This window comes from Anopheles funestus, chromosome 2RL (assembly GCF_943734845.2).
Source record: "Anopheles funestus chromosome 2RL, idAnoFuneDA-416_04, whole genome shotgun sequence".
Classification (NCBI taxonomy): domain Eukaryota; kingdom Metazoa; phylum Arthropoda; class Insecta; order Diptera; family Culicidae; genus Anopheles; species Anopheles funestus.
This window is the reverse complement of record NC_064598.1, coordinates 24,507,273-24,534,853: the sequence shown is the minus strand read 5'-3', so window position 1 is coordinate 24,534,853 and position 27,581 is coordinate 24,507,273. Positions and strand designations below refer to the sequence as shown.

The 27,581-nt window shown below is 39.6% G+C and overlaps 1 protein-coding gene, 1 long non-coding RNA gene and 5 other non-coding genes across 28 annotated transcripts in view; 5 read left to right on the top strand and 2 right to left on the bottom strand.

Annotated features, from left to right (window-relative positions):
• LOC125775215 (polypyrimidine tract-binding protein 1) overlaps window positions 1-27,581 on the bottom strand; it is a 308,123-nt gene that overhangs the window by 217,988 nt on the left and 62,554 nt on the right. For 5 of the 21 annotated variants that reach the window (XM_049445801.1, XM_049445780.1, XM_049445781.1 and 2 more), the window contains exon 1: window positions 2,518-4,064. The exons of 8 other annotated variants lie outside the window; for them this stretch is intronic. The gene's annotated coding sequence lies outside the window, so the exon portion shown is untranslated. Of the gene's footprint in view, window positions 1-2,517; window positions 4,071-4,578; window positions 5,011-27,581 lie in introns of those variants that run through there. 8 more of the 21 variants (XM_049445782.1, XM_049445795.1, XM_049445786.1 and 5 more) reach the window with 8 other exon arrangements.
• Window positions 6,805-8,475, top strand: LOC125775233 (uncharacterized). 2 transcript variants are annotated; one of them, XR_007421158.1, is made up of 2 exons: window positions 6,805-7,300; window positions 7,431-8,475. It is a non-coding gene; the product is annotated as an uncharacterized LOC125775233 (long non-coding RNA). The 2 variants fall into 2 exon arrangements; XR_007421159.1 differs by having other exon boundaries at window positions 6,805-7,340.
• On the bottom strand, window positions 18,721-18,792 carry Trnaw-cca (transfer RNA tryptophan (anticodon CCA)). The gene has a single exon. It is a non-coding gene; the product is annotated as a tRNA-Trp (tRNA).
• On the top strand, window positions 19,173-19,245 carry Trnak-uuu (transfer RNA lysine (anticodon UUU)). Its single transcript has one exon. It is a non-coding gene; the product is annotated as a tRNA-Lys (tRNA).
• Window positions 20,506-20,579, top strand: Trnai-aau (transfer RNA isoleucine (anticodon AAU)). The gene has a single exon. It is a non-coding gene; the product is annotated as a tRNA-Ile (tRNA).
• On the top strand, window positions 21,311-21,384 carry Trnai-aau (transfer RNA isoleucine (anticodon AAU)). The gene has a single exon. It is a non-coding gene; the product is annotated as a tRNA-Ile (tRNA).
• Window positions 22,539-22,610, top strand: Trnag-ucc (transfer RNA glycine (anticodon UCC)). Its single transcript has one exon. It is a non-coding gene; the product is annotated as a tRNA-Gly (tRNA).

Here is a 27,581-nt window from a genome sequence, read left to right as displayed (position 1 = left end):
AAACTCAGCAACCTTCTATTCCCACACCGTGTAACCGTGCTAAAATGGTTTCTAATCACGCGATCCTGCAGGACGCATCATGAGTCAGGTAATAACGAACTTTAGGGCGTAGAGGGTGAATTTTTAATAACAAAAGGTACGCGCCTAGGACACATCCGCACCCAACAGGTAGTTTAGGGGAGTTCTTTAAGATTCTTTTGAAACAACAACAAAAAAACGACCCAAAGGGTGAGGTAACGAGCTTCGGAGGGCTATGGTAAAAAAACAATCATGCTTCAAGTTGACAACTTAGTTCCCGGTTCCGGTGTGCTGCCAGAATCTACCTTTCAGATTTTCCGACATTTTCCACCCAACGATAATTAATCGTTCCGGTGTTCGAGAGGCAAACAGAACGCGCGCGCCCGGCCAATGTGGGTGTGTTTTTCCTCGCTTTTCTTGCTTGCAGAAGAAAGCGCACCTCAGATTGTACAATTTTTGCACCATATTCATTGAAAGGGAAGGATGTCTTAAAAGGGACAGGGAAGAGCAAAAAAGAGGGTGGACAAAGATAAATGAACACACGGCGAGTTTGTTGAGAAAGTTTGTGCAGTGTTTCTGTTCATGTCCACCTTTTTTGCGCCCCCTTTCTCCCCTGAAATTATTTTCCCTTTTATACCCCCTCCCCCTCTTGGGGGTGCTGTTCATCAAGTGGTTAAGAGTTTTACCAGGAATTTGCACGCTCCCCGTATGTTTGTCTACTTGCAGGTGGAATACTAACCGTTTGCAAGAGAAGAAATAAAAAAACGAACATTTTACTCGCGAATAGAAAATGAAGCGGTCAAATAGAACATAAAACACCCCTCAAATCCTTATCCTTACTACTATTGCGGGGTTAGATTGTGCAATGAGCAGCATGATACGGAGCAAAAATAAAAAAGGTGAACGTTTTATCCTTTACGGAAGAGAGCGATTGTACATTTTGCCGTATTTTTGCTTTCACAATCATCCGGTTGCTTTTTTTTTGTAAAAGAAGTTGCCTCTTCCATACAAACAGGGAAAAGATTTGTGCCTTTTCTGTTTGTTCACATCTTCTGTAGGCCGCTTATTAACCAGTCAAGTGCATGAGGATGCAGTTTTTGCTCGGTTTCTGGTTTTGTCCGCACACTCAACCATTCAAGCACACACACACTAAACGCAATCGGTGTGATCGTGTGCAAAGCCCATCCTTGGCATCCTGAAGCATGGTTCTAAATGCAGAGAAGTGCGGTTCTTCTTCTGCTTGAAGCGGGAAACTAAAAGGAAATACGAGTTCTACGCATGGGGCAAAAAAAAAGTCCATGACCATTACAGTCGGCACTCCGGAAACAAACCTGCAGGTATGGTTCGGTGGCGTCGTAGAATGGGAGGTAAATTAAAAAACTATAAAGTGTGCAGGTAATTTTTCATTTCTTTTCCACATCATACAGCCTTCTGTCCGCCTTGGTACGGAAGTTACGGGATGGAAAGGACGTAACAAAAAAATAGGACGGGAAAGCGATCTTCCTTGCATTGGTATAAAAGCGTAAGGTAGTACGGAAACAACGAGCATTGTTTGTGGGTAGCAAAAAAACAAAAACAAACCTCAGAAGAAGGAAGAAAGTCTCATCCCAAACACTCAAACCCAACAGAACAAGTGTGTGCGCGCGCTAGAGCTCTAGCTGCATCGAATGAGAGTTTTTGAAATGAAATATGAAATGAACAGCACCACAGTGCTGGAAAGAAAGTGTATAAAACAATGATTAAGCGTAGGAAAAAATCAAAGCCTCAACGTGGAATGCCCAGCGGGGGAAATTGAGAAGAAGAAAAACAGCAACTGGTTTGCTTGCTAAAAAGTTACTAATGAAGGTATGTAATTGTGAAGAAAGTATTACACAGATACAGAAGAGAAAAATAGAAATATAAAAAAAAACATATCTTCCAACATAGCGGGATGCGACTTTGATTAGTGAAGAGAAGAGTAAAAAAGAAATGACAACTGACACTAGCAAAACTGTCATTAAATTAACATTACACAACGAAATGCGATAGTTGAAATGAAACAATATTTTTTGTTATGCAGATAGTTGTCACAGATGAGGAAAAAAATGAAAGAAAACTGTAAAAGAGAAAAAAAAACAAACCAGCATACACTATACAACACCAAGCAATAAGTAAGCTACTAAAGGGCACTACCACTGCAATGGAATGAAAGTGATTTATACGAACTAATTGAAAAAACATAAAGTGAAAGAAATTGTAAAATAAAATAAAACCGGCGAAATATGCTATGTAAAGGAAAAGCGAAGAGGAAATGAAAACAAGCTGCTAAATGTACACAAATGTGTTTTGTGTTGTTTTATCTAGTTTTGTACAAAAGTTCTAACTAGACGCGGAGTGTATACAAAGCAAAGAAAATGTGTTCGTTGTGGATGAAAATGTGAATTGTCAATGTAAAATAAAGGAAAATATAAAACATAAAAGAAAAGAAAAAAAAGGGAAAAAGAAAGGTATGAAACTTACTTTGACAAAATTGACAGGATCTGCACAATAAGTTTATGCTTCGCACCTAATTCTTCTCGCACGTTGGTCAGAGAGAAAAAAACGGATGACCCAAACGATGGTTTTTAGGGTTTTTTTTTTTATTGTGCGTTTTATTTGCTGCTGTTCCAACTATATACCACAACAAGATCTCGCTCGCACTGTCACTTTTTTGACACCTGTCAGGTAGGGGCCATTGCAAAAAAAAAAACAAACACACGCACTCGAAGCGATCACTGACTTTACACTTCTAGCAAATCACTTTGACAATATGATTGCTTGGACCCCGCTGTTGTTCTAAGCATTTGTCGTTTCTTTTTCCTTTTCAACCGGTCACACTTCTTTTTAGACGAATGTGAATCTTGCGCGTGCACGTGATTTTACGTGAAAACTGTGAAACTTACACTTAACCACAAAGGGTGGCACGCAAAAAGGGCGAAACACACCTGACGCGGGTAGGTAAGGCAGAAAAGAAAACACAACACTTCACGTCTATCAGATTACAACAAAATCAACTAGAAACACCTGCATCACACAACCCAAACAGAGCAAGCGTGTGTGTGTGTGTGCGTGTATTGTTGGCTGCCTTTGGAAACGAAATCGTTCATATCCGGTGGCACATACCCTACAAACACCGGCGCTAATATTTTTGCAACCTGCGGCAGAATTATGATTGCAAACTATAGAATGTAATCACTATTGGTACAGGAAACGACGTCAAAATGAAACACTGCCCAAGCACGATCACTACGCACACACAGATCAGATGAGCTAAAGCTGCACGCGACGTGATGATGCACACGATCAAATTAAAACCTGCAACTTTGCTTCACTTCTAACTGAACGCTCACGCTATACGGAGGGCACTGCTTAACCATCCAAAATAAAAGGGGTGTGTGTGTGTGTGTGGGTAGTATATTCGGGGGCCCACCACAGCAAAGCAAATGTATAGCCGAAATTTTCCGATTCGGGAAAGGAAAACAAGGTTCTTCAACTCACAATCGCTGAGCGGTGCAATATGCGCAATGCAGCAGCGCCCGCGTGTATGTGTTAGCTGGTCGCACGCACTTTGATTCTTCTCTCGCTTTCGTTCTCTTTTCTTTCTTCTTTCTCTCACTCTCGCTTCCTCACCTATTCGCGTTCTAGAGACGATTTAAACTCCTACACTGCAGCATCCAGAAGCTGGGTGCCATTTGTGCAAAAGGATTACGCTGAGCGAACACTTTCCCTCTCTTTCTTCAACGCACGCACACCAAGTCACACAACGCACACACACACAAACGCACCACATGTACGTCCGCCTACGACAAACCATGCGCGCGCGGATGGCGCTCCCGTATTAATGTACCGTTCTGGTTACGCTTCACCTAACTGGATCTACTCCAAAATGAAGCACGCGCGCGTATAGTGTAATGGGGAAAAATGGTGCAAATTCACTATGAGCACAAACCTAAATCACACAACAACGTGTTCTACGCGCACACGCGATCTAGTGATGCTTGCTAGTCACACAAACCGGGGATAAGTAATCCAAAGTGGGTATATAAGGAGGTGTATTCATAGCATTTGACATATTGCCATTTTGAATTTCAGTTTGACAGCAGGGGTCGATATATGTATACCGATGAAGGCCACACATACAGTGATGTTATTGTTGACGATCAGTGCAGGTGCAGTAAGTGCCCACACTAATTGTAAAGTATTGAGTGGAACTTCGGCCAAGAATGTGGCGTGTCGTCGTCCTTCTGGATCCTACACATTACTCTACGCATTTACCGCTTATGGGATCATCAGTGTTTTGATTGTGGCAACGAAATAAATACGGATGTAAACATTTGCCATTCACCAACACACATGAACAAACGGATGGGATTTGACAACTGGGGTCGATCCTGTTTTTCCTACCAAATGTTCTACATGACTACACCTCCTTATATACCCACTTTGAAGTAATCCAAAAAACATCAGCGCGACGATCGCCTAGCGACAGTACGGAATTAATGCCCATGGAAAAAACGCAGCAGCACGGTGAATCGTTTCTACCTCGAGACTGAAATTGACGGAGAATGGGATAGCGGTCCAACCAAAACGACTCACCACTCAACAACAACAACAGCAAAAAAACGCTCTCCCTTTCCGCTTCTTTAGCAGTGTGCGCGCTCTCCCTCTCTCGCGCGTTTACTCTCTTTCTCTTTTACACCCATACTCGTTCGCTCGCAGACGACAGTCAGGATGACGGCGTTAGACCATACACCACACAACAAGAAGCGAGACAAACTATGCAGAAATGCGACGAAGGGGAGCGAAGAGAAAGAGACAGCGATCCGTCAACGCTTGCTTTTGGTGTGACCCGCAGGTTTTGTTCTTTTCCACCACACTACCACGCATTTTAGTCACCCTGTGCTACAGTCAGAAAAAAAAACACACCACCATCGCTTCAACATATGGCAGCGCGTGAATTCAATTGTCGCACACGTGTGTGCGTGTCTCTTCGCTGTTTGACATGCGAACTGGTTGTGTAGGTGAGTCACATGTGTGTGTGTGTGAGTTTCCGCAACCGCACAATCCCTATCAAAACCCTTCAAGCGTCCTTTATGCGCTCCCTGCACGTAGTAGTTGGTGTTTCTGGGTATTGGAGAAGCGCGCGCTTAATCGATTCGATTGCGCAAAGCAAACCATTGGCCATTCAACCGACATACCACCGGGTGGGGACACAACCGGCGAGCACCTTCACGAAACGAAAGGAAGAGGTTACTTCGAAAGAAAATAAAGCAATTACGCCGCTATATAGCAAGGGCAAACAAATGCCCTAGCAACGGGTTGTTGCGGTGTGCCCCGAGGGGTAGGGAAACGTGGGCAAAAACAAACCGAAAAAATGTACACTATCTTTCCCGCTCGCGCTTGTATCGAAATTTAGCTATTTTACCATTGATCGCGAAGTGAGTTGGATGTGCGGCACTGATGTCACTACCACTACCGCTTGAATGTCAAAACCAAACAGACGACGCTATATAGCTCTCTGCGTGCCACCCGCGTGCAGTAGGCACACGAGGCAACCAGATAAAAAAAAACGATGAGGTGTCTGGGCCGGCTGAGGTGCGCCGCCGGTAGAACAGAGTCAGCAACAAAACAAAACGTCTGCTACGCACACACACCTGCAACCTGTGCGCTACACCTGTGTAAGTTGCACGCTGAACGTGATTGAGCAGTGGACACGCATCGTGTGTGGGAGTGTGCGTGTACGCGCGCGAATCGTAAGTCAACACAGCCGGTGCGCTAACCTGCAACGGCGTAACCAGACCAAACTCGATAAGTTGCGAACGAAAACAAATTCACCCTTGAGACCGGCAGCTAGTTTGTGCTGCTTTGTGTGTCCCAATATTTCCCCGTACTTTAAGTGTCCAATTACGTGATGTCCTGCTGATCCTAATAGCAGGCAACAAGGTGACACACTTCCAACCGTTCACTAGGATATGTGGCACGCAGTGACAAAAGAAGACGTGAGTGAGAAACGTCAACAAAACCAACAAACCCGCCTGCTACAATCAATAATCCCTTTTTTTTTAATCTTTATAGACCCAATCATTTCTCTTTTGGCCGTACGATGACCGCTTTTGGCATGATTGGTCCTCTACCATATCTGCTATCTGCAGGGTTTAGCAGTGCTTTACTTTATCTAAAATTGGTGCGATTACAACGACAGTAAATCTTTCGTGTTTTTTTTTCTTACACATTTTCAACGATAAAGACAGTGTGCGCAAGAAGTCCGAGTCCAATTACCCAGCGATCAAACACTGCTACTAAGATCAATATTTTTGTTCTGTTCTATTTATATGCTCGCGTTTGACGTTAAACTGACGTTACACGTACCGTCCTGCATTGGGGTGGGTGAAGTTGCACTAAGGCAGCGCGCTGTGAACAGCCAAACAAACCAGACAAACACGACACTGTTCGAAAGGTGCTCTGCCAATTGTCGTGTAGAACTGTCACTCCATCGACCATCGAAAAATCTGAAATTCTCTGTTCCACAAAAATTATTAACAAAGCAATCCAGCACACAAACCGCTTCGGTGAAATTTGACAAGGTATAGAGAGTTTCAAGGTGTGACACAGACATGCAAGACAAAATCAAACTGTTTTGTTCTATGTCGAGTTTGTCTGGTTTGTTCTATGCAGGTTGACAGAGCACCTCCATATGATTGCTTGGATTTGTTCTTGTGGTTTTGTCTGGTTTGTCTTGTTCGAGAAGTGACAGCGCGCTGCCTAACTGATGACAGTGATGTAATTCAGCTTAAGTATAACCAAATTCCATAAACTATAGCACCTGTCATCGCTCGTGTACAAGTAGTACTAAATGCAATTTACAACCTCATCTACGCACATACTCATGCAATGTTTCGGCAATATGACCATACTAGCAAAGCCTCGTAGCGTATAATTGTATTGTGAATATAATACAAACGCATCGAAATTGTCATCATTATCATAATCAACCAAAATGGCAAGTTGTCACCTTGATCGTAAAGGGTTACCGAGACCTAAAAACGGAGAACGGTGCGATGGTACAAACACAGCAGCAGTACCATTTGTGTGGGGCTATTCGCCTTCACCGGTTGGCTCCCCATCGGTTGATTTTGACTCATCGCTATGCAATCAAAGTGCTTTGGGGTAGCTTCATTGTTGGAGGAAAACATGGCGGAACGTGGGCTTACATAAAAAAGCATGGAAGTGGTTACACCGTTTCGCACGTTTATCAGGTGTTATGGTGAGTAGTAGCATTTACACGAATTATTCAAGATCTTCAAGTAAGTGTCAAGGAAACGTTTTGGAGTTAATTGAAAAATTTAACACTACCTATAATCACTGTTCTTCACTTTTTCCAATATTCTATTTAGAGAATGGTTTCCAAACAATCGATCTTCTGCTTACAACAATGTCCGTGGTGAGAAGATCTGCTTTGATCGTAACGATCGCATTCAACACCTAAGCAAATCATGCGATTACCTCACCTATCTATGCTCCTAATGTGAAAAAGTGTCATTGTTTGTGATCCCCAAAACACATCTCATCCCGTATGATTAATCACGATCAATCTGCTTGATAGACTATTTCAGAACCAGTGACGACTTCGTTCGTTCGTCTATCGTCGACCATGATCGTGGGGTGCCCACCATTTGAAGTGCTTCTCCACGGTTCGCGAGAGTCAAGATCACAACGCCATCTCCACCACCGAACCGGTGTGTGAACTGAGCAAATGCATGAGCATGTGTTTGTGGATTGTAAACTTGGCGCGTGCTACACCACCCCTATTTCCGCCTATCAGCTCAGGTATCCAACAGGTGGTTAGAAAGGGGTATATGAAGGTGTCGCTTCATGGGTAGGGGGATGTTAGATAGCTGGTATGGTTTAGCTTCTTTTTTTTTCTTCTTGCCTTGTTTCGGTACTCCACGGAAAGATGGTACCAGTCAGGTCCGTTGGTGGCACACACGATGGTTACGCTCGATCGCAAACCCCCGTGAGCCACAAGGTGTTGCAGACCTTGAACTTGGACGGTCACCTGTGTGGTTGTGGCTGGCCAAGGTGCATTGATCTAATGTCAAGGGATGTTGTGTGATGTGGACGCTTATCGTCAGCCGCAAGGTGTATTGCGAAGGAAACAGCTGTTTGGTGGCTTCACGAGTCATCTACACAGCCTTTTGACGTTCTGTCAAGCGACACTAAATGTTAGTTCGCTAACGAAGCTTAATAAGCCATTGCTAAGTAGCATTGAATATGCTAATTATGAACTCGTGGATAAATGTTTGCAGTTTTTCTCACATTTTGTGAATGAGTAGATGCTTAGATTTGAGGTCAAATTTTGGGCAGGGTAGTTTGGGAGAGAAAAAATTAGGATAAAATAAAATTAATGGTGTCGATGATCCACACACGATTTTAATTCAACTATGAAAAAGATTGATCTTATTCCATCTTGGAAAGGACTGTAACGTATTAATAAATTTAAATTCTCAAGCATTTGTAATATAATGTTAAACAAACGATTTACAAAATTATTGATTTTCTAACTGTTTCTTTTAATAATTTTTCTGAAGCTGTCAAAACAGAAAATAACCTATATGCTTCATCTTCGAATGTTTATCAATTTTAATTAAATATTCCTATTACTAAAGGGTTTGTTCAATGAAGGCAATGAATGTATTACTACCTGAGACATTTCATGTAATTGCGTAAAAGTTACTGCATCGTTTCCTGAAAGCATACGTCTATGACCATGCTTACAATTGAACGGCGTAACGCAGAATCAAAACTAATGTGATATGATTCCCTTGGTGCATGGCACAAACCACAATTGAGCTGACCGGAAACGGAACGAGATGGTTTTGTTTCAGTGGTCGCCATATTTCCAGGAGATGTGCAGGAAAACTATTCTCCCATACCACACGACACGCGCTGATCGATCTGACCCAATTAAAAATTTAACTGATACCGAAGTTAGTTTTGTCGGTTTTTGCTATATAGGTCCAGTTTCCATCCCATCCTACTCTCTTGCTGTTGAAACATAGCATATGAGGTCTTTTTTCCTTTTGTTGTCGGACGTAATGTGTTGCCTGCTCTGGCCGTACCCTGGCAAGGGAAAGGAAAACTGGTGAGGGAAAGCCACCCGCTTTTGGGGATACACAATTTTCCCAGTGGACCAGTGTTCTTGTGGACACGTGTGTGTGTGTGTGTGTTTGTATGTCTGTATGTATGCATATATGTTTGACGAGGTGTGGTGGGCGTTCTGATGCCAGTTCCATTATTTCATCTCACCCTCCCCAACATTTTGCCACACAAATGTCACGTAAACAAAGCACTATAAATAGAGCGTCGAGCAGGGCGAAACAGTAAATTAAACAATAATTCCAGCTCGACGGAAAATTTCACGAATACCGGTGTGTCGAAAATGTAACCCCACGCACGGAACCCCTGGTGTATTCCAACCCCCCGCCAACGGTGTTCCAGAAGAAGTATGTAGGAAAAAAGAACACTCCTAGCAAAGACCTCACATTGGATCGGGTCGAGGGAAAATCGAGCAGTCGGAAACAAACAGAAGGCAAAACTAACTAACCGAACTCGGTTTTTTGGGATGAAAAACCAAAAACAATGCAAAGTTTTGCTTGGTCGCTTCCGTCCCATACTCTGTACCATGTTTCCCAGCGTTGCCCTATTCCCGGATGTTCACACTTTACCGTTCAAACAGCAAATTTGCCATTTCCGCGTAAATCGTTCAGTTTTGGAGATTGATAGCTTACGGGGGCTTCAGTAGGGCTTGTTGCATATGTTTTAATAATCGGAATTCATTCGATGCCCCTTCGATACCGGGTAACTTCACTGTTTGCAACACACACCGGACGCATTGGACGTGTGCTGAAGGTTTAACAGCGAATGGAAAATATAAACCAACGCACACACGCACATAGAGTGGACATGCTTTTTGCGCGAATTTTCCACCGCGAACTCTCACCCGTAATGTAAGCGGTTTGTTGTTGAATGGTTTTTATTTCGTTTTGTTTGCGCTTTTGTTCGATACTTTTTTCCCTGAAGGGTTTTTAATGAATTTATAAAGCAAAACGTGATGCTGTGACCAGCGGACCAACGTCATTTGTCTGTCCACACTGTGTGTGGTATGTGTGATCCGGTCCGGATTTTGCAGCAAATGCGTTTTTACAATGCTAATAATGACTAGAACATTATTTTTTTTTATTCAGATAGAACGGCCTGGCCGTATTGATGACTAGAACACTTAAAACAAAACAAAACTGTCAAATTGGTGTCGTTTTCGTGTTTCATTAGTTTGTTTCTTCGGTGTTTTTAGAGTAATTACAACGAAAATGAAAAAGTTGACGATCATCAGATGATCAGAAGAGTTTTGTTGAATATCTTAGAATGATTGCATGAGGCATTAAAGGAAATTAACATGTTAAAAAGTTTTATATTTAATTTTGGTGGCGGCCCAATGGTAAACAGCGCCAGTTCCACACGACAGGACCGTGTCATCAAATCAAATCAAATCCATCCGGACCGTGTCTCCCCGGAGCAAGGACTGACTATCCGGCTACGTGGTAAAACAAGTCTAGTGAACCAGAAATGGCCGATGTTACCTTAGAGTTAAGCCAAGAAGATATTATTTTCATTTCTGAACGCATACAAAAAAAAAATGATAAAATCCTGATGATCCTCTGCAAAAAAGGCAGCTAGCTCTTTACGGAATGAGTTACTGGAGTATGCGATTTTATGCAGAGACCCTTACCTCTATTAATTACAAACATAATTAAAAACCAGATATAAAAATAGACATACAGTGGAAGCCGATTATCCGTGCTCATCGGAAATCGGCCCCTGTCGGATAAGCGAATATCACGGATAATAGGCATAACTCTTTTCATTGATAAATATTAGTGTTTAGTGTGTTATGGGTGGACTTTTTTCTAAAGCTAAATGTTGTTATTCTGAGGTGCACTTTGCCAAGTAAATCTGCTTTATTTGGTCGAACTATAGCCAATAGTATCATTTGATATTTCTTGCCATCATCGGTTTGCCGTTGATACGCCAATTCGCCTTTGGAACTGTTATTTCCGAGCTGCACGGATAATGCGACAGCTGGATAAAAGGTACCCGGATAATCGGCGCTCCATTGTACTTTTACTAAAATACGTATTCAACCTTGTGAACTTAGTCATCCTAGAAAGAAGTTCATCTTTAAGATTATCTTAAAGATCTTATGTTTATGATTTCATTGGATTTTTTATTAATTTTTTTACCATAGATCTGTGGCGTGATACGATAAGCATCCATAATAAGTGGTTCTAACACATTCGGTATGCGTTTACGGTCGATAAAGATAGTTGCAAGTGTTTGCATTAGTTGTAGTCAGGTGTATTTTCTCTATACTATTCGTCCTGTACGCAGTTCCATTTTGTAAATTCTGTTGCAATACTATGCACTATGCAATACTACGATGGGGCGGCCCGGTGGTGCATGTGAAAAACGGCACCCGTCCACACAGCAGGACCGGGTTCAAATCCCATCCGCACCGTCCCCCCCGTAGCATGGACTGGCTATCCTGCTACGTGGTAAAATAAGTCTTGATACGGCCAGGCCTATCTAACTGAGAAAAAAAATACTATGCACATCAAAACGCACAAGCTTACAAAGCAGCATGCAACGGTTAGGGGATAGAAATTTATATGAAACATTTTCTCCACAAAATTCTCTAAAGCCTCCCAAAGCAGTCCCAGTGTTACGTTGGAACGAATGGGAAGGACATACAGACACACACGTTCGTAGCAACCGACTGAACCGGCAGAACAATAATAGTCATATACAGCGAGTACAGCACCAAGTTACAACGGTACGGGATATGTGCGTGTCGGTCACTGTGGATACACGATGGGCAGGCTGCAGGATACTGCTCTTTACGTCGCTACCATTTGAACGATAAACCGGGAAAGTGGAGTCAGTATTTTAATTAAATTGTCACCCCACAGCGTGATACGCACGCCATGCTGTTCGGTTCGGCACTAAGGTAAAGGATCGGCATGCTCTGCTTGTGTTCCTACAACTACAACTGTCTATTAGGTGAAGGTATCCTTTCGGATGCAAACTCGTGACGTAAGGCAGATGAGCACCCGGTTCCTTGCACGCGGAAATCGTATGATCTTTTGAAACGGTGATACACTAAACATGGATTTTATCTTCCCGAACCGGCGCTGTTGCGCCTGTGAAGAAGCTAATTTTGAGTGTGGTCCACCGGGTGGGGAGACACCCCATGGGAAGACGGTGGATCATAAAGCACCTTTGCGTGGCAATCTAATTTTGTGATCTTTAGTGAATGATTTCAATTTCAAATTAACAGAATCACCTGCAGCGTTCACACCGAACGGTGTCGTTCGTGCTACCCAAGCTAGATCATAAACGCTGATCGCTGGAAATGGTGAAGTTTGCCAAGGATGAATTATTCCCTTAAAATGAAGTTTTAAATTAAGACGAAAGAAAAGATTTTTTTTCATAATTTGAGGTGCATTTTTGAAAGAATTAAAAAAAAATTATATACATTACTATTATAATTATTGTTTAATTAGATTGCCCTCACTGAATCACTACATAATATATCATTATAATTAGAGAATCATTTGGAGCCTTCTGGAATCTCCTTAGCAAGGACTGACTACATCGCTATGGGTAACTAAAATTAATGAAAGCCAATTCTGGCTGGTTTTAAGAACGGAAGATCTCTTGATGTTATAGTGCCACATAACAGAAGAATAAAAACGAATTTCTTAACAGTGTGGCACTCGTCAATTTTAGAAGCCAGATGTATCTTAGAATATTAATGCGTCAGTTTTCAAATTAATTCCTTTAACACTATTGCGTTTGAAAAACGACGTCTAATTATCATTAAAATCAAATCACAAAAAAGCAACTTCATCTGCTTCTGATAATAGAAACCAAACATCGCAATGCACTAAACTTTTCAACACGGAAAACTTATGTTTTGTGACCGGCAAAAACTATCAGATGCACAATCGTACGATTTAATATCCGCCGAAGAAACTAATCTAAACCAACGGTGTGTGTGCAGTTGTGCCCTGTTAGCTCCGTAACTCATGCTGAAATCCTCCCCGTTAGTGCTGAAAACAATCAGCGGCATGCGGGCATGGTGCATAGGGTGCCGTCCTGCGCCACCGTTCAATGCCTGGTCCACATTCCAATGCGACGGAATCGGGAAATGAAATCCATCCATAACGTGCCGCACACGCCCACGGACCACCCAGCCGGGTCGGGCCGGTAGGTAATCGGTAGATAATGTGCGCCTCCATCCACTGGGGAATAATATTTCAAAGCCTTTGCACTCGGACGAGAGTGCAGACGGTTACGTCTTTTGCGCCGGATTTACCGGGTTTTTTTCAAACTCCGGCTGTTTTTATGCCTTTTTCTCTCTTTCTCTCCCTCTCTGTCTCTCTCTCTCTCTTGCTTTCCACTAATGCAGCAGTAGTGGCCAGTTGACTTGGAGGTGAAAAGTTGGTTTGAAAATGTTCACGCTTACCCACGAAATGTATGGGGGGGTACTATTTTTAAAACCTCGCAACTCCCACGGCACCAACAGAAGGGAGTAGGTCCCAGCGTGTGCCGTTTTCTTGCCACTGGTCTTTGGGAATTGTTCTCGTTGACAGTTTTGCTTAAACGGTTTTTGGGGTGTATGGAAAGGGTGTCAAATACAAACCCTCACAGATACGTTCATACGTGGTGCATGAGTGCATAGGGAAGGATTTGGAGAATTGTACGAATAATATATTTATTTGTGATGTAGCAAGTAGAAGATGTTTAAATTTAATTTATTAAATTTATAACTATCAGGTAATAAAACTTATGGTTTGTTGCTGTAGAATAGTAAATAAAATGAATTGTGTTGAGATTGTTTTCCTCTTTCGCCCTCGTTGAATTATGCTGGGTCCTTAGGCTTTAAGACCGAGAAAAGGATGTTGAATCTTTCGTATAAAGTTCCATAAACCTTTGTAGTTTTATATGCGCTACACGAGACATTAAATTTTAAACAAAAAGTTTTAATAATAATAATAAATAATCTTAGCGATTAGACTGCCGATTACATAGGTATTTTCCTATTTTTTTCCAGAAAAACCCCTAAGTTTAAATAAAGTTATTGGTGATAACGCAGTTTTCGTAACATTGATATCCAATACCAATTTAAAATTAAGGAAAATACCTATGAAAATTGTAGACAAAATCAGAAATAAAACCTTTTTGAAACCTTTAGGAAAACTGTGGTAAAGTCCAATTCAAAAATATTGACTTCGATTCCAAGAAATACGGAGTAATACGGAGTAAATCCCGGAGTTGGCTTTGAAGTAATCTCCGGAGCTGACCCCAAAGATCTCGGAGTTGGATCCGGAGTCGAATCCGAATCTTTAAATCCGAAGTCGGAGTGAATTCATAGTTCCACTACGGAGTTGCCATCACTAAAATGTACATCAATCTTAAGAATACTCTAAGAGTTTTGGTTTCTCCGGAGTAATCTCCGGAGCTGACCCCAAAGATCTCGGAGTTCGATCCGGAGTCGAATCCGAATCTTCAAATCCGAAGTCGGAGTGAATTCATAGTTCCACTACGCAGTTGCCATCACTAAAATGTACATGAATCTTAAGAATACTCTAAGGGTTTTGGTTTGCTTATGCTCAACCTTATTAAATCCGTTATCAGTTAAACAATTCTATGAGATTAATGCCACTGATTTTCAAACTTTTTTTTAACTAAGAAATAAGAACAAAATTATTCAATTCAATTCACTATTGGAAGAATTTTGAATCCGTCGCTCAAGTCGCTCATTGAACCTACTGCAAATGTATCTTTCTTAAGACAAGAAAATGCAAACAATATACCACTTTACAATTCTTGCTTATTTTACGCCTATTATTAACTGTCCCTTTTCACCTACCTCCTAAATTACCAAATATCTCACAGTCATGTACTGCTGCTTGTGGTAAATTAATCCCACAACAAACGGAAGCGCCGAAACCGAATGATGATGTTAATGACGGCGTGAGAACGCACACGCGTCCGAATCGGTGGCATGTTGAAAGAAATGGCTCATAAAAACTGCTCATGAAATGCGGGAAAATAATAATAAAAAAACATAAAACTCTAACGTTACAACTGCCCCGTTTGCGGTAGGGCAACAACCAGTTGGCGTAGTGCGATCCACAAAAGGGATCACTAGCGCGAATCATCATACAAAAAAAAAATCCCACCCCTTACCGTTTGTCACTTTTTCTAACTCAATTTTAATAGTTGGACAACGGCAACGACAAAAAAAAATGCCAAAAGAGAAAGAAAAATCACTCCTCAACAAAACGCTCTTGTGTTTTATGATGCTGATGATGATGATGATGATGGGAGGGTAGATCGCTTAGAAGTTCTCGATCGATACGGTGCGGACAGGATATAGCCGCGCCGGTGGCCAATGGACGTCGTCAGCCAATTAGTCAGTTGGCGAGCATAGTTCGCATTATTGGCATACCACTTGAGGGCACTACGAAGTGTATAAACAAAAGCGCCCGTACCGTTTTGCGGACCGATCATCCGATGCGTGTTTTATCGGTCACACGTCGAAAAGTGCGCCCTGTTTCCGCAAAAAAAAGAGGGAACAACGATAAAACTGCAATGAGTGATAGCTCGGCGCTGGTACGCTTGACGTTTATGGATCGACCACACCACACACGTCCTTCCCTATGGCTAGAATGGGATGGTTTGATGGCATACAAACGGACAGATCAGCATACTACGCGAAAGTACCGGCGGTTTTTTTTTCATCAGCTCACGCACTCGCGCGGATTTGAGAGGATTTTTTTTTGGGGGGTAGTGCTGGTTTATATACCCGCCATAACTGTCGGCACGTTGACAGGCTAATGCAAAACAAACCCTCTGTGCGTACTCAAACATCCATTGGGTACGGTATGGATGCGGATTTTGTTGTTTCACTGAAGGATGCAGAAACACTTTGTACGTTTACGCGGGATGGTCAACGTACGGTAGGGATGCTTTCAATTACATCCGAGTATTTTCGGTGAATAGATGAAAGTTTTGGGTTTTACTGTTTAATTATACATAACACATGGCAGTACAATATTGATTACTACAAACGAACCGTAACGCAATGTGCTTTTGGATATTAGATCAAAACAATACGCAGCATTACTAACTGTTATCTGAAAAATTGCTTCCAACGATGGAATTATTGATAATCCTGATTGATGATACCTGGAATTGAAAATGTTGAGCTATGCCAGGAAAAGGGTACTTTTGTTCAATAGTTAGTAATTACCAAACAATAAGCATATGTCCATACTTTGAATTAATTAAATTATTTGTTTAATAATGATCGATGCACTAAATCATCCTGTCAGTGTTTAAAAGCTTTATAAATCTCTTGAAAGCGGTTTTAAAAGTTGTAGTATAAGCTAATCTCTAAGTATTGTAATGATTAATGAATGAAAACATAATTTTTTAAATTGTCACCCAAATTAACGAATATGGATGTTTATTCAGGATATTGTCGATAAGTGATCGATGATTTGTTTTAATATAATTTTTAAATTTGAAAAAAGGATCAAACTTAGATCTTATATCTGTAAGCGAGTTTTAATACAGTTAACCTTCTTTTAAAGAGTTTAATCCATTCCAGTAATTGCTTTGCGACTCCATACAATTAGCATGAAAAGAGTTATTTTGTCAAGTGAATTATTTTTGACGTTGTTTTAATTTTGATTGAAATTAATAAATCGAAATAAATCCCATCTATGTCAATCACTCGTAGAGCCTCATCATCAAGTTGCTGTTATTTCCGAGGAAAACAACTTCAGAGTGTCTTCCGTTTTGTATAATCTGTATTTCATTCAGACTATTTTTTTTTTCTCGATTGACTTCTTTTACAACAGAACTGCGAGAGTTTGATAAAGAGAATCTGAACACTAAAGGTCCTAGAATAAGATAAATTGACCGATAAAGTCTGAGAATAAGATTACACTAAATCTTGCGTTCCCAACTCAACTATCTGCTATAAATGCTATAACAACTATATGTCATATTGAACTATAACTCATATAAGTTAACATATGACAAATTACAGGTTTTATGAACGACTCTGTATGGGTTCATTCTTGGAGTATGTGGCCTAAAGTATAGGAAAACAGTTAAAGTCAGACTTGGTCTCGTTCAGGTCTCGTTTCGAATAAAATGGGAATTGAAACATGAGTAATTTTTTATAATTATTTTTAACTAGCAGCATTCATATGTAAAAACTTTTCTCCTTTTCTTTTTTTGTGTGTCGACTAACCTACTTCATTCAACCTGCAAAAATAGAGCACTTTCTTTTTGAGGCAAAACATGGTGCGAACGACACCGGGGAAAAGGCGCCCAAGCGATTTGATTTTTGTCTGCGCTGCCATAACATGCAGATGTCTCTCGACAGGTCGCCTGATTGACAACTGATCTGACAGAGTCTATTTGTTTCTGGCACCCTATCCCTGGTTTTTAGGGAAGGAAACCTATCATAGAGTGCTTCAGGTTTGGCTCATCTCCACTACCCGTTACCACAGCTGGCACACTATACTGGCTTCCAAAAATGCTGCCCACACACTCACCCACCCTCAGTTGGATGGTTTGAAGAAAGGGTCAAAAACAATCACAGCTAATGATGTTTTTGACACACCTGTTGTACGTACAAGCAGCGGATGGTTTGTTAACGGTGGCCACGAGACATGACTCGAACAGTACCGACGGTTTTCATTTGCTATTTTTGCAAGGGTTTTTTTTTTGTTTTATTTTATAATCTTTTCCTAAGAGAAATTGCAACATTTAGGGAAATATTAATAGTTTTTTGCCAGAAGAAAAAATAATGTAATATTAATGTACTGTTTAAAAAGCCCGCACAATGGGGTTTTATGTAGTGAGTTAAATTTTTCCGAACAATTTTCCCGTCCACGCCTAACGTTATGCATTCTGCCTTATTTTAACGGTTTGCACATTGCCTACTTTCGGGCTGAAATGCTGTGTTCGAATTTGTTTGTTTTGTTGCCTGCATGTTGAAATAATCACCAGTGCCGGTTTTTGATGACATTTTGCATGAACTTTTCATACGAAATGAAAAAGAAAAAACATACTACACAGGAAAAATAAACAACCCTATTAAAAATGCAAAAACTTCAATGAACAAAAACATATTTTTGCAAGCTCTTCTGATTATTGGCCCAGTTTTTTTTAACGCGTTGGTTACTGTGCTGATATTATAAAGTTACTTCTATTTCAGAAAGTGACGTGAGCAGGTGGGTTTTGTGCAGAAGCTCTTATTAGTTTAGTGTTGGAATGGTGAAAATGTTTTAATTATTACATACTTCTGTTCACAAAGTACATTCAATTTGACAAGCGAATGGTAATTTCTTATAAAATTACGAGATTAAAGTGCATATGAAGGTATCCACAAAGTGTAGAAAAAATCTCTTGTTATGTTATTATTTGAGATCAAATTTTATCAAGAATCGTATAAAAACAATTAGCAAACATTCGCGTTTAAAAAGTGTGTGTCAAGCACGTAAGTGTAATGAAAAAAAAGTTACAGTCGGTTTGATAAAAAACTGACCCCGACGTGATTTGAACACGCAACCTTCTGATCTGGAGTCAGACGCGCTACCGTTGCGCCACGGAGTCCTTGATTCTGCTGCGACCGCAAAATCGATCCTGTTACCAAGTACGGTTTTATGAATGAAATGTATTTGAATTTTTCTCTTTGTATTTCATGGAAGTAAAACAATTAGATTTTTTTTCTTTTTATTGATTTAAATAGTTTTATAAAAAATGTTTTAGTGAAAACTGTGAAACTTTGATGGGAATACTGGTAAAGTTTTGCATGTAATATTTTTCATTTATGTTGTACTTAAATACAATAAGCAATCCAGACTGCAATAGAAAACAACAATGGATAACAAGTTTCCAGCAACGGAATTCGATAATGACGTCATCACGAGTAAAAACGCAAGCAACAGGTATTGCTAGAAGCAGTAGCGATCTAGCTCACCCCTCCGCAACTGGCCCGGATAGCTCAGTCGGTAGAGCGTTGGACTTTTAATCCAACGGTCAAGGGTTCAAGTCCCTTTTCGGGCGGGAGAAATACTTTTTTATATTCACCCACGGCTTGAGCCAGAAATAGAACACGATCTCTATAGTGTTTCGTTTTGCTGTATTTTTGATACTTGGTATATCAGAAACAGCTTTTACCGTGTACCAATCGGTATCAAAATTCTACTTTGGGTAAACTGTGTTCCTAAAGTTGCATTAAACCATGTTTTTGATTTTGTAAAAAAACAGTCAGGTCTTACTCTAAAACCGTACATATTCTTTGTGGAAACATATTAAAATTAACATATTAGATTTCTGTGTAGTTTATGTGAATTGCAAATATGACGGCTATTGTATCATTGTTTGGTTGCCGCATTAATTCCTTAACTTACATGTTCTAAACCTATTCATTTTCTGTACAACGTAGGATCTAAACAATATATTTTAAAATAAAATAAAGAATAAACAATTATAAAACTCCTTTAAGAATGTAGCGCTTAAAATCTGTTACAATCAAGTATGCGTTGAGGCATTGTCGTAAGGTTAAATTGTTTTTATTTGTTCTTTTTGGTTTGTTTTCTTTGCCATTTGACATTTTTAAACAGATATTCTAACAAAATTGTATTCAAAATGTACATCTTTGTGTATAGCTACTTTTCAGGTGGAATCTCCAGAATACAAAAATAAACTTCATTCTAAAATTCCGTGCCAGAAGTGGGATTCGAACCCACGCTTTGCAAGTAATTCTTTCCATCCATTCCGTGAGTCTTATTAGATGCGTACAGAACATATTTATGCTTTGTTCTAAGAAGAGAGAGGAGGAAAGATTTTACATGTAAAATCCAGATCGCTCAGCAACATACTCATTTGGAGAAAAGCTATTCAAGTTTGTAGGTATTTCGGTATGTATGACTTTAGACCTCAGATACATCGAGAGTTAAGTAAGTATCGCACATTATTCGTTGTTAAGCTAACAATGTGTGAATGCTTGGCTGTTGAGTCTGGTGCCTTAACCGCTCGGCCATCCTGACACGTACAGTTTGATCGGTGCTATTATGGTACAAAAGCAATACGAAATTTATCAAACACACACTGATGTACGCACCCCTCATCTGCTATTCTTCCGTCTGGTGGATAAATATATAACTTCCGTTTCACCCTGGACGAACGTTCTATTTGGAAATGCAACCCTCGTAGATTATGAGACTGCGCTGTTCCGGAAAGAAAACATAAGAATGGAAAAGGTTTGATCTGTTGGTAAAGCACAGAAGAGTGTGTACAGGTTTGAGCAGCTGGCCAGCATATGGCTCCATAGCTCAGCTGGTTAGAGCGTCGTGCTAATAACGCGAAGGTCGTGAGTTCGATCCTCTCTGGAGCCACAAAAATAAGTTTCTTTTTGTTTCAGTTGGAGCACATTCTTTTTTTATATCTCTAAAACATAATTTTTAGGAACAAGCATTTGCAGAAATTATATAGAAGTGTATTCAATTCTACATCAACTGAACAATGTGAAACTGAGGAAACAAATCACAAAATAAACACCGAATGTTCGCAATTATGAAAAGCACAGTCATTTTTCATTTTAGGCTTATTCATTCGTAAGTAAAGTATTTCATACGAATATGTACTTATTTTTGTAAGTGTAAATAAAAGTGACAACATATAAACGTTAAAAAAATAGTATATCGTATATATGAGGACACCAGTTATAGTGAAAGACTTAAAAAGAATATGTTTTTATGTTCCTATGTTAGTTGACATTCTTCAACTGAACAGATATTTTGTTGCAACAATCAAATTCAGCATACTTAAGACAATTTAGAAGATGGTCATAAAGAAAAGACTATGTAGTACATTAACATAAAGGGACTTCTACATGTAATTATACTTATAGCGCCTCTGTAACGCGTTTACGTAGATATATAAAATATATTTTAGAAAATCAATTGTATTTTGAATCTTTAATTTTAAACATTACTTCAACTATAGCCAAATGAACAAAAGCACCCCACGTACGTAATTCAAAGTAAGATTTATGCTCTAGCATAGATTTGCTTTTCATTTCCTTCCTTAACATAGTGTACGTGTTTGAACACCCGGCCACACATCTGGCTCCATAGCTCAGCTGGTTAGAGCGTCGTGCTAATAACGCGAAGGTCGTGAGTTCGATCCTCTCTGGAGCCAAAGCTTCTCCTTTTTTTTGTTGGGCACTTCCCCAGCTTCCTTATGTGCAGGTAACGCTGTTCAGAGTTATATATAAAAGTTAATTTACTAGCAGCAATGCCATAAGCATATTGCTACGAGTGAAACAAGGATGCTTGTATACAGAAAGAATCTATTTTTCGTCTAGAATTTGGCATTTTTTAAATTGTTTTTTCGACATAAAAGCCAATTTTTTGCGTAGAGTAAATGTGAAAAGAAAAGAAAAATAAAGAATTTGCTTCATTATTTCACGACATCTAATGCTGGCCAAGCCTGGGACTTTTACCAATGCATCATTAGCGCATCAGGCCCATTCGTTGAGCTGGAAATCCATCCGGAAGGTGACCTAGCAGCGGAAAGACGTTCATTAGTGTGGCAGTGCGGGCCCTAGTAAGCGAATGCAAAACATAATGAGATTGCGCGACAAGGGCACAGTACATTATTAGCGGACGAGGGCTGGACTACTGGACTATCCTTTCGCTTTGCGTGTTTTAATTGCATCAAATATCATTTTACCACTGCTACGAATGTCCTTTTTTGTGTCTTTACAAAGAGGATATAAGTGAAAAAAAGGGAAACGTTTTTTTTCTCCCCAAAATATTGTCTCATTCATAATTGCTTCATCGGTTCAGCCGGTCAAGAATTGCGGTTCAGAAATCAAAGATCAATGAGCAATTAAAATGAAGGATCTTTATTCAAAAATTAATTCGACCAGAAATCACTGGAAATCAAATAACCTCTTTGTTGTTATCGTTCGTTATCGTAACTGAAAATCCTTTTTTACGTTTTAAATTCCCAATTAGAGAAATCAATAAAAAATATAATAGGATAAAAAGCAGCAAAAATAGAAAGCTTTCTATTGTAATAAATTAATTGAGAATATTACGATGTTTGCGTATTATATTCATATCGTTAATGAAAAAATTATTAGTTTTTGTTAACAAGTATAACTATGCGTTTATTACAACTATTGTATTTTTCTTTTAATTGTTGTACTCTTGAGATAAATTTGAAATTTTTAGAAAATGTTTATGTTTAAACATGTTAAACTTTACATCAAATTTGTTTATAGATTTCAACAAACTTTCATATCATCATGTGATCCCGAAAGCATTTTTGCTCCCTTTTCTCAATAAGCGTCGGTGGTGTAATGGTCAGCATAGTTGCCTTCCAAGCAGTTGATCCGGGTTCGATTCCCGGCCGACGCAAGATGTTTTTTTAAACAGCATACCTATATCAACACATCCAACATTTTGTATCACAAAAAAACGAACATTCTTTGCTTATTTTTCACAATCATTGATGTTAATAAGAATATTTGTTAAGATTCATAAGATAAAGGGAAGCAGCTGTGATAACATTGCTTTGTTATTTTTTCGCCGAGAGATTATCTACGGACTGGAACGTAGAAAACAATGGTTTGTATTTTTAAGACCTAAAATGAATGTTTTATTTACATCGTTTGCAACTACGAATGATAACAAGGCTACGACTTTTCGTTAAAAATATATTTTTTCATTACTGTGGTTACTATAAACATTTGAAGAGCAATATACCATTATATTCCTTTACAGAAAACCGTTAGATTTTCCAGTAGATGTACAAAAGCAAGAAGTTTTTAATGTATAAAGATTAAAATAAAAAAAATGTAAGACCAGTTGTGACTGAATTATTACCTAAGCTTACAAGATTTTTTTTTTTTAATTTACAAAAGCTTTGTGTATAAACTTTGTCTGGTAATACCTCACACACCTCGTCGTTCATTCATTTTCCCAAAAAAACAGCAACTGAAAATTTGATAACTTTTCGCCCGATTGGACCACACCTGATGGTTGTTTCATTAAAAAAAAGAAATGTTTCACTCGAGCACTTTCATTCTTCTGGCTGTTGTTGATCGTACATCGAACAATCTCGTCGATGAAGGATGATGCTGCCAACAAAGTAATACACACAAAGCAAACAAAATTTGGAGGCAAGTTTAGAAAAAGTGGGAGGAAAAAAAATAAACCACCCATAAACAAATAACACGAGAACGAGACGAAAACCCATCGATAGATTTTGGTGGCAAAATTCGCCGTTGTTCTAACTTTTCGAGCCCTTTCCTACCGGGGGTTTTTTCCTCCACCGGATGGCCCAAAACCATTGCGATTGGCTGTGGTACTTTGTTTGATGTTTGAATTTTGTTGGTCGGGAATTTGGTCTGCAAATAAATATTTGCCAAAAAAAAATAACAGAAAACCCCGTGGTTACTTTTCCCGTATGCCAACCTGTGCCTGATTTTCTAGCGTTGGTGGAAAACCCTCATTTTGGGGGTGGGGGTGTAAGGATGGTTATATATACATTTTTTTTGTTATGTTATGTTTGTTGTCAGAATGAAGGATTTTTTAATTCAATTCCACCAACCGTTCCCATCTACCTGAAACGTACGGTTGTGAGCAGGGGAGGGAGTGAAAACGCTTTTTTCTTCCCCCGGTGGCATATTGTTGGGGATCACTTCTTGCAAAAGGCCTTCTCGGCAACAAGTACGGTGTAGACAAAGCAAACACCGTGCGGCAGTGGTTGGTGTGGAGTAAAATATGTGCACAAGCCTACACTTGGCACGCGCAACATAAACCATGCCCAAGCACCGTTACCGTCCGGGTCCAGGCATGAACCAAACCAAACCAAACCAACAAAAAAAAAAGAAAAAGAAGCGAACGTTGCCGAGCAAATTGTAAACGGTGTGGTTACAATATAATTGAACACAAACATCACAGGGATAAAAGACATGAATAACGCATAGACCCACTCGGCGTGTGCACACCGGTGCACGGTTGCCCAAAGGCGCACACCCGTTTCGTATCCGGGCCTCCATATTCTCCACAGTACGTGTTGTGTGGGCCTTTTGTAACCGTCGAAATGCTGCCGGAGTTGTTCCATGTATGCTTTCGCGGTTTGTACGACGCACCGAACCTAGACAGTTGCAGTTGCGTGAGAAATAACTTGCGCGCAGGCACATTGTAATATGCGGTGAGCAAATTGTGAAGTTCTTTTAGTTTTACGATTTCTTTTTTTTTTTGTATATATATACACACCTTCATATATATTATAAACATTGCCTAACTCCTAAATTACTTTCCATCACCATGCTGATTCCCTTTGCCTCGACCTCTGTCGTGGTTAGAGGAGGTGTACCCCGAACCTAATTTACTTCAGTTGGATGCTGTGAATGTGGGGAGCGTGTGAATTTTTCCTATTCCTCCCAGCAGTAGACACAATGGTAGAGAGTTTATTTTTTTTTAACAAAACACTAAAGAAAGAACACCTTTGGATCCAAGGAATATGTCTGAATCCAAAAGGGAATAAATTGTACCTATCTCAAACAAAAAATTAAATAACAAATTCCCAATTCGAAGAGACTCGAAGAGGGAAAGATTCCGATTCCTGCTATGGCCGGTTTAATTTGTGAAATTATGTTTGTCTCACTGGTATATTTTAAGTAGACCTCTTCAATGAACCGAAGATTATCAAACGTCAGTTAAAATATTAAAACAAAAAAGATCATGGCATTGAAAGGACATTCTGTGATTCTGTAAGGCTTCTGTGCGAAAAGTTAATTGCCAAAATAAACATTGTATTTATTGTATTAAATAAATTAATTAAAAATGAACCGTGAGAAAATCGGTTGTAAAATATCCTATTTTCATATCGAATTTACTAACCTAAAAAAAATTCTTACTCTAATTGTCGTGTTGTGAAATTTAGCGATCCTTCATAATTTATTAATAAATAAAGTGTATTTTACGTGATGTACAATGAAGTTTCCAGCGTTCTTCAACTGAAGTTTGAGACATTAATTATTAGAATTAGGATTAGGATTTCTTGAGGATATGACTACAACTTTCTCCTAACATTCTGGAAAATAATTACCAAAATTAATTCTCGTCTTTTAAGCCCAAGAACGAATTAAATCTGTCTTTATTTCTCTCAACTAAAATGAAGCGTAACATCGTGATTTTCATGATAGAAATTTACCAACTCGGGTGTTCTTAAAATTTAGGATGTGTTTCGTTATTTTATACGTTATATTATACTGTTATCTAAGTTATTTAAGGTTTCAAAACGTACAGTGATATCAAAAAATGTTTATGGGATTGTTAAATTAGCTGATTACTAGTTACAGTTAGCATAAAATGATAAAAAAAGCATTTATTCTCGTTGTGCTTGATTAGTGTCATTAGGATGGCAACATCTGTCAGTGCTAATTGCACACCAAGTGACATTTAAAATGCAACCAGCAACACAGACCTGACCAGCGACTGATGGTGCCGATGCAAAAGAAAGCATGATGAAACAAACAAAAAATGCACATCGAAATATAATTACCATCTTCGCACCATGCATCCATCGTGGGTAACAGTGGATTAAATTCCTTGGGGAAAATGTATGCATCTGGATGATAGGACTCCCACGTACATTTTATGACTTATTTATCCATTTGTAAAGATTGCATTACTAAATTGCTCATTAACGTAGTCATTGTATCCTCGGGGGAAATATGGACTAATTTGATTTCTACTACAATTACGATAAAGCTATTCTGTGTGCGTTAAGGACATGCAAGCGTATATAAGTACACAAGCAATGGATTATAATTGATGTTGAAAATGGAAATGTTTTAAAATGTCAAAGAACATAAAAGCAGCTAACGTCTTCCACGTATCCCGATCCGAACAAACTGCGTCTCATAAAATATGCCCGGAACATGTTAGCAAAGTGTTAAACATGGGCAAAAAGGTGGGGGGAGCAAAAATAAATTAACTTCTTACAACGGTGAGCTAAAATAGCAACTACCATGACCGTTCGAATCGTACACTGGCAAAGGCAAATGCTGCAGGCATCAAAAAACATAAGATGTAAGGATCGGGGAACGTTCGATGTAGCTTTTTTCCCGCCCCCCACGAGTAGCCCTGGGGCCCCGTTTTTCTACGCTCAATTTTTTGTTTTCTATTACACATTACCGTGTGGCAAGGCAAGGGCGGGAAAAAAAGAAGTAAATGCAACATCTAATAGAAACGAAGAGCTTGCTAGCTACAAAAATGTGCAAATGACATGCAAACCGGAGGCTATCATTTCCCCGTTTCTTTTCCCAGGTTCGACAAAGCCCCGGCCAGCGTAAGCCATTTCGCTCAACTTTAAGAAGTGGTCCAGGGGTTTTTGCTTATGGGAAAAATCAAGCACATGTTTTTCTGTGTCTCTCTCTCTCTCTGTCTCTCCAGCACCAAGCGCATTCATCTGGTCCGGTAGGAACTTCAAATAGCTTATTTTATGTGTGTTTTATTTTTTGCACTAGTCCGATAAAGGAAGGATAAGATACGTCCCTTCACCGGCTCTGGTGTGTAAAAACACGTCAGAAAGAAATGACAACCAAAATGAGCCGAACCTTACGAGCCGACCGTAACGTTTTGCAGCAACTGGGTGTGCTTTCAGGAAAATTAAAAATTAGACACCAAGACCACTCAGAACCACTTCCACGGGATATGCCCAAGCCTGCCGTAACGTTCCCATGTCCAGATATTCAGCATCCTTTTCCTTTTGTGTATGACATTGTTTTACCCAATGCCTTCCAATGAGTTATGCCGTTGTTGTATCCAGCCGTCCGTTTACAATAGGGAAGCTGTAAAACAAGACCGATCATCCCAACCAAACTCTGGTGAGGAATTTCATTCTTCTTCACTCGCTACATCCAATCCAATCATACACAGCATCTTCTTCCCTTTAGCAAAGGAATCTAATCGAATGTTTGCCATTGAAAGTTCCATCCATTGTATGTTGGAAGGAGAATTATTAGCATGATGTAAACCATCCTGTACTGGGAAAAGCTTCTAGAAAGGATCACACAAGTAAACTATAAGTGCATTTTTGTTCAAGTGATGTCCCATCCCATGTACATAGATCTCAAGTGTAGCTGAAATAAGCCAAAATAGTACATTTTCTTTATCGAAAAAAGAGGAACTTCACTCATGCAGTACGGTACGTATCTAAGTTTTTTTTTCTTTTGATAACAAACTCACTAAATCTATTTAATCAACAATCATCGGTAAGCGAGATGAATGTTTTCGGGTTTTTACCGATAACACAAATATAGAGTACGCATGGTAACGCATGGGGTGACGATAAGTAATGAATAACGCTCTCCA